This window comes from Malania oleifera, chromosome 7 (genome assembly GCF_029873635.1).
Source record: "Malania oleifera isolate guangnan ecotype guangnan chromosome 7, ASM2987363v1, whole genome shotgun sequence".
NCBI lineage: Eukaryota > Viridiplantae > Streptophyta > Magnoliopsida > Santalales > Ximeniaceae > Malania > Malania oleifera.
This window is the reverse complement of record NC_080423.1, coordinates 86433531-86440918: the sequence shown is the minus strand read 5'-3', so window position 1 is coordinate 86440918 and position 7388 is coordinate 86433531.

The window sequence follows — 7388 nt, the reverse complement described above, 5'->3', positions numbered from 1 at the left end:
GTTGGGGATATGTAGGGCATTATTAAATTTGTTTTAAAACCATTTAAGAAAAATAACCCTATTTAACTTAAAATAACCACAGTAAAAATTAAAACAACCTGAGAATTTCGGGCGCCTGACCCATGGTTTAGTTGCTCGAACAGACACAATAGAAAAAGTAGATTTTTGAAGTTTGGGTGCCTGAGTGTGGGTTCGGTTTACTAACTAAAGGTGATTTCTATTTTATCTAAGTTTCGGTCGCCTGGTCCAGAGTTTGGTCTACCAAACTCATGTGTTCGGTAGTCCGAGGCATTTTTGAACTTGAACTTCGGACTACCGAGTTGATGGGAAAAGTCAGAATTGTTGTTCGGTTGACCGAGGACTCTATGTTCCTTTTGGTTTGGTCGCCTAAAACCAAGTCAACACTTTGACTGGTCAATGGTTTGGTTGCCCGAAGTGTTTTGAACACAACTATTCGGTCACCCGAAACCTCACTGATTTTACCCTATAAGTCCAGTTTTACTTCAATTAATTCCTTTGATAATATATGTATTTTTGGGGACAACTTATGTGTATATGCAAGGACCTAAGGTCTTTCTAAGGTCTTTTGAACTTATTGCATTTACATGCATGATATGCAGTGATTATTATAGACCTTTTTATTATATTATAGACCCAAATGAGCATAAAATAAATACAACAAGAATAAATCTTCTGGGTCTTTAGACTTTAAGTCTTCTCATTGTCATCAAGTGATCGTACAAATATGAACCTGCACACAAACTTGATAGACATTAAATACTTGAGTATTTGTCATAATCAAAATCGAGTATGACCAATAAGGTCAACATTCTCCCCCTTTTTGATGATGACAAATACACCATGCAAAAGTGGGTACAGCCTTGAAAGGCTCCTCCTAACAATACGCACTATTGAGAATTTTTAAAGATTTAAAAGTTCAAATATTTCTAAAAAATATTCCCAATTTTGCCTTTTTTCCCCCCTTTTGGTACCAGCAAAAAGAGCTATAATAAACATAAAACACATAGGCATAGACATTGAGCTTGAATCATTTAAATACAAGACATGTTTGAGAAAGTTTTTAGAAATTTCGGTAGTATGCCATTTAAAAATAGAGCATTTTCCCAAAAAATACTTGTATAGAAATGACCTAATTGAAGTTTAGATTAACAGTTTATCCACAGCTACCAACTCAAATAGTCCAGTATGATCAAGTCATAAAACATAAATATAACTATCAACATACAAGAGATATAATAATCATGCATTTGCAAAACACATACAAACTCATAGAGTATAATGCAATGATAGATTTAAAGTTTAGAGTCATATGTATTATGATAAGAAGCTCCCCCTAAGTTTGTGCATTCTATTAAAAATCTAGGAGGCATCTTTACTATGCATTAGACCTAACTCACATCTAATTTGTATGAACCTATCTTCCAAAAGGGGTTTGGTGAAAATATCAGTCCACTGCTCATTGGTGCACACAAACTCAAGTATCACATCTCCTTTATGCACATGATCATGAAGGAAATGATGTCTAATTTCAATATGTTTAGTTTGTGAATGTGAGATAGGATTTTTAGAAATATTAATTGCACTAGTATTATGACATTTAATTAGAACCGTATCATAGTGCAATCCAAAATCCGTAAGTTGTTGTTTCATATAAAGTGTTTGAGCACAATAACTCCCAGCCGCAATATATTCTACTTCGGCTGTGGATAAGGCAACTGTGTTCTGTTTCTTGGAAAACCAAGAAACTAAAGATTGTCCTAAATAGTGACAAATACCGATAGTACTCTTCTTATCAACCTTACTACCGGCAAAGTCAACATCAGTATAACTAACAATCTCAAATGTCATATGCTTAGGGTACCATAAGCCTAATTCTATAGTCCCAGCTAGGTACCTAAGAATTCTTTTAACTGCTAATAGATGAGACTCCTTAGGAGTAGTTTGAAACCTAGCACACATGCACACACTAAACATGATATCAAGTCGACTAGCTGTGAGGTATAGGAGACTACCAATCATGCCACGATATAATTTTACATCTACAAGGATTTCTTGCTCATCTTTATCAAGTTTGATAGAAGAACTCATAGGAGTGCCAAGAATTTTACAATCTTCCATATTAAATCTCTTTAGCAAGTCCCTAACATATTTAGATTGTCAAATGAAAGTCTCATATTTAGCCTGTATAATTTGTAGTCCTAAGAAAAAACTCAGTTCACCCATCATGCTCATTTCGAATTCACTTTGCATGCATTTGGTAAACTCATTACACAAATCATCATTAGTTGGTCTAAAAATAATATCATCAAGATAAATTTGAACAAGGAGCATATCATCATTTTTAGATTTGATGAAAAGTGTAGTATCAATTTTGCCACGAGTAAACCCATTTTCTAATAGAAAACTACTAAGCCTCTCATACCAAACTCTAAGAGTTTGTTTCAATCTGTACAAGGCTTTGGACAAATGGTTTACATGATCAGGATATTTATGATTTTCAAAATCAGGTGGTTGTTCTACATACACTTCTTCATTAATGTAGCCATTAAGAAATGCGCTTTTAACATCCATTTGATACAATTTAAAGTTCTTAAAGCAAAATAAGCAAGTAACATACGAATGACTTCCATTCTAGCTACAAGAGCATAAGTTTCATCAAAATCTATCCTCTCTTCCTAATTATATCCCCGGGCAACTAGTCTAGCTTTTTTTATGGTTACTACCTCATTCTCATCCTTCTTATTTCTATATACCTACTTAGTTCCAATAATTGTATGATCATTAGGTCTAGGAACTAGGGTCCAGACTTTGCTTCTTTCAAATTGGTTAAGCTCTTTCTGCATAGACATCACCCAATACTCATCTTCTATGGCTTCCTTAATATTTTTGGGTTCTTCCTAAGATAAGAAAGCAAAATGGCTAATTAGGCTTCTTAAGGAAGACTGTGTGGCTACACCACATGAAGGTTCACCTATAATTTGATGTAAAGGATGGTTCCTAGTGTATTTCCAATACCTAGGTAGTTCTTGAACCTCACTTTCAACTTTATCGTTTTCAATTGATTTATCATTTGCTTCTGAATTGATGTCCACATTATTTTCAATAGATAGCTTATCTACACCTTTTCTAATATCAATATCATCTTCATCATTTCTTTTGAAAAATAGATTAGATTCATCCAACACAGCATGAATGGACTCAATTACAGTTAGTGTTTGTGTATTGAAAACTTTATATGCTTTACTATTAAGTGAATAGCATAGGAAAATACTTTCATCAGATTTAGAGTTAAATTTCCGTAGATGTTCATTATCTTTAAGTACAAAACATTTACAACCAAAAACATGAAAATAGGAAATATTAGGTCTATGGTTGTTCCACAATTCACATGGAGTCTTATTAAGTGAAGACATGATTATAATCTATTCATGACATAACATGCAGTACTTACAGCCTCAGCCCAAAAATATTTGGGTAATTTATGTTCATTGAGCATCGTCCTACCCATTTCCTGTAGTGACCTATTCTTTCTTTCTACAACACCATTTTGTTGTGGGGTCCTAGGAGTGATTGAGCGTGGGGTATTACTTGGAGAGGCATTGCTCTAGCCTATTGAAGGAGTGACTGAGCATGAGGTATCGCTTGGAGAGGCGTTACTCTAGCCTATTGAAGGAGTATTTGAGCATGGGGTATTGCTTGTAAACGATTTGTTCCGCTCGGAAAGGAACGGTATGGTGGAATCTTTAGGTGGTATTAGCCTAAGGCAAGGACATAGGCTGGGGATAAGCCGAACCTCGTAAAAAAACATGGTGTCACTCTCTTTCCTTACTCTCTTTAAATTCTAGCATATATTAATCGCGTGGTTGAATTTAATTTTTGATCATATACATTGCGTGGATTGGATATTAAATAAACTAAAAATTAATTTAATTTTGAGATTTGTGAAAACCAAAAGGAAGTACATTGGTTGATTAATAAAAATTGCAGAAACAGTAAGGGAGTACGTTGATTGGTTAACACCCAAGACTCATTAACTAAAATATTATTTAAAGTCCAAGTTCTTAGAAGGAGTGTTGGATTTCATATTGTGCATCATATTGAAAAATCAATTTCATTTAATATAGGGCTTGAAACAAACTCATATATTTACAAGGCTATAAAAGTTGAAACTTGTCAAAAAAAAAAATTGCTTACCATATCTTAATTGGGTATTGTATGGTTGATTACTTTAATTGAAGATTGGTTGGTTGAATGTTTAAGTTGTGTTTACTTGTGGTGTGTTAAGTGTTGGTTTGTGGATTGATTAAGTGATTAAAAAGCTTTTCTGTGTGTTTGTTAAAGTAACAAGTGGTTAAGAATTCATAAAAGGTATTAAAAGAAATTTTAATAACCCAATTTACCTCCCTTTTGGGACTACACCTCAACTTTCAAGGTATGATTTCTATTTTTTCATATAGAGCTATTATTTTATTTGATTCAGGGGCGACTCATTCTTTCATAGCCTAAAAGTTTATCAAGTTAAGTGGGATAGAAACTTAGTCATTAGATATCAGTTTGTCAGTAACTACGCCAACCGGGACCATAGTGTTATGTAGAAAGGTACTTAGAGACTGTCCGATTAGTATACTGGGGAGGTCTTTGCCAACTAACTTGGTAGTTTTAGACATGCATGACTTTGAGGTAATTATGGGGATGGATTGACTAACTGCCCACTATGCCAATATTGACTACTATCAGAAAGATGTAGTATTCATGTAACGACCTGAAGAATAATGGTATTTAAATAATAAAGAGGGAGAGAAATGGAAACAGTAATAAAAGGAGGCAGTCAACGACATTGCATTTTGAATATAATAATCCAAGGGATTTTCTCATGACCTCGTCGATTAACATAGGGGATTCGTCAACGAGGGTATAAAAGGGTCTCATCGATGAGGGTAAGTTTCGTTGATGAGAAGATGCCGAGAGAGGATTTTTGGAAGTCTAAAATTCATCAACGAGGGTGAAGGTTCATCGACGAACTTTCTACAGGACTCGTTGACGAGGTGAGGTGACTCGTCGATGAATCCCGCAGTATAAATAGCCCTAAACTGATTTTAATTGCAGAAATTTGGCCGCAGTCTCTCTCTCTCCTTTCCCCTACGGCTCCTTCCTCTTCTTTTTTTTTGGCTCTGTCAGTTGTCAGATCGACGATCTAAGGCCACCAAGACGCTCTTGACGGAGTTCTCGACAAGTCTGCCGGAGCGGATCGTTGGTGGGACGAAGTTGAAATTCATCCCAAATCTAGGGTAATGTCTTTTATTTCGGAATTTGACTTTCCAGCAACTATAGAAAATGCTGTATACGTAGAAATAGTGACGTTTTGTTCTAGGATATATGGTTTTCAGAGTATTGAGTGGAGAATCCTGCGGGTGTAGGATCCGTCTCAATAGGGGGATTTTTGCAAAAATCAAGTAAGAGAAATATGCTATGTTAGGTAGTTCTAAAATGATTTCCAGTATGAAATGTATATTTTTACTAGGTTATTATTCACGGCAGGACTTTATATAGTTTATTAATTATGAATATTATGTATTAAATTACTATGTGGCTTGAGAATATAAATATAGTGCAGAAGCATGTTTTATAGTATTTTTAGGGTATGTTTTACAAAATATACAGCCAGTGGATATGTTTTATAGTAATTACAGAATACCATGATTATACAGTTTTCAGTACCATAACTTACAGATGACAGTTCAGTTCAGAAATATAGTTGACACAGTTACAGTTTATTTCAGTGTCATGGTTAATACAGTTATTACAGTATCATGGTAAATCAGATAGTTGTATATAGAAATATATTATATAGTATCAGACCCTGTTGGACCATACAGCAAAGCACGGTACCGTAACTACAGATATTTAGTTCAGAGTGCAACCACCTATTCAGATAATACGTGATAGTAGGTTGATCGTGCCCAGACGTGAATAGGCTCCCCATCAGATATGGGTTAAGGAGTGGCCGATCTGATTGAGGGAGAATAGTGGTTTACCCTGGTCGGCTAGCTAGGGTAGATCCCGCCTACGGGCCACACAACCCTGTCATGAGGGGTTAAATCATGACACACAGTTATCCACAGGAAAATTTTCAGTTATTATAATGTATATACAGATTTACAGAGATAGAGAATATACTTATGTACATTAGAAGTATTTTGAATAGTAATCTAAAATACAGATATGTTAAGTAATATGGAAATGGTGGTGGTTTCTATATTATATAGAAACAAATTTTCATAATATTGTAACTCATTTGCCACACACTAGCAATAGCATATTTCGTCTTACTGAGCATTGGCTCATCCCATTACTTTAACATTTTTCAGGTGATCCAGGTAAGCGAGCAGACCTAGCTCGCAAATAGAGGGACCTCAGTACTGCCCAGTCAGTAGAGAGTGAGTTGTTTTTGGAGTATTTCTGTATAGCCCTAGCCTAGTTGAGGGTATTTTGGGGAACAGTCGTACATGTATATTTTGGGAACATTTTAACACTCTGGTATTGTATATTATGGATATGGTTATATGAATTCAGCTGCTTGCTGCTTAGGTTGATAGTTTGGTATCAGAGCATTGTAAATTTCATAGTATAGAAAAAAAAAAAAAAAACCTCAGTTAATTTAGCAGGTTGTTACAATTCAGACCCCTAGGAGAGTAGGAGTACAAGTGTGGGGACATGTGTGTGCACCCCACTACAAATGTTATAAACCATACAGGCGAGGAGGTTGCTATTGGAGGGATGTCAGGGATACTTGTTCTGTGTAAAGGAAGCATCAGAAGGGGAGTTAAGGTTAGAGGATATCCCGATAGTGAGGAATTTTCCTGATGTGTTTTTGGAGAATTTGCTGGGACTGCCTCCTGATCGTGAGGTAGAATTTCCTATTGACTTAGCTTCAGGAATAGTGCCGATTTCTAAAGTGCCATACAGAATGGCACCGGCACAATTAAAATATTTGAAGGAACAACTATAGGGATTATTAGATAAGGAGTTTATCAGCCTCAGAGTGTCACCCTGGGGAGTGCCGGTATTGTTTGTGAAAAAGAAAGATTGGTCGATGAGAATGTGCATCCATTATAGGGAAATTAATAAAGTGACCATTAAAAATAAATACCCACTTCCCCGCATTGATGACTTGTTTGACCAACTTTAGGGGACACATATTTTCTCCAAAATTGATCTACGATCAGGGTACCATCAGGTAAGGGTCAGAGCGGAGGATATTCCAAAGACAGCATTCAAAACTCGGTATGACCATTATGAGTTTCTAGTTATGTCGTTTGGACTGACAAATGCTCCTACTATGTTTATGGACCTAATGAATAGGGTCT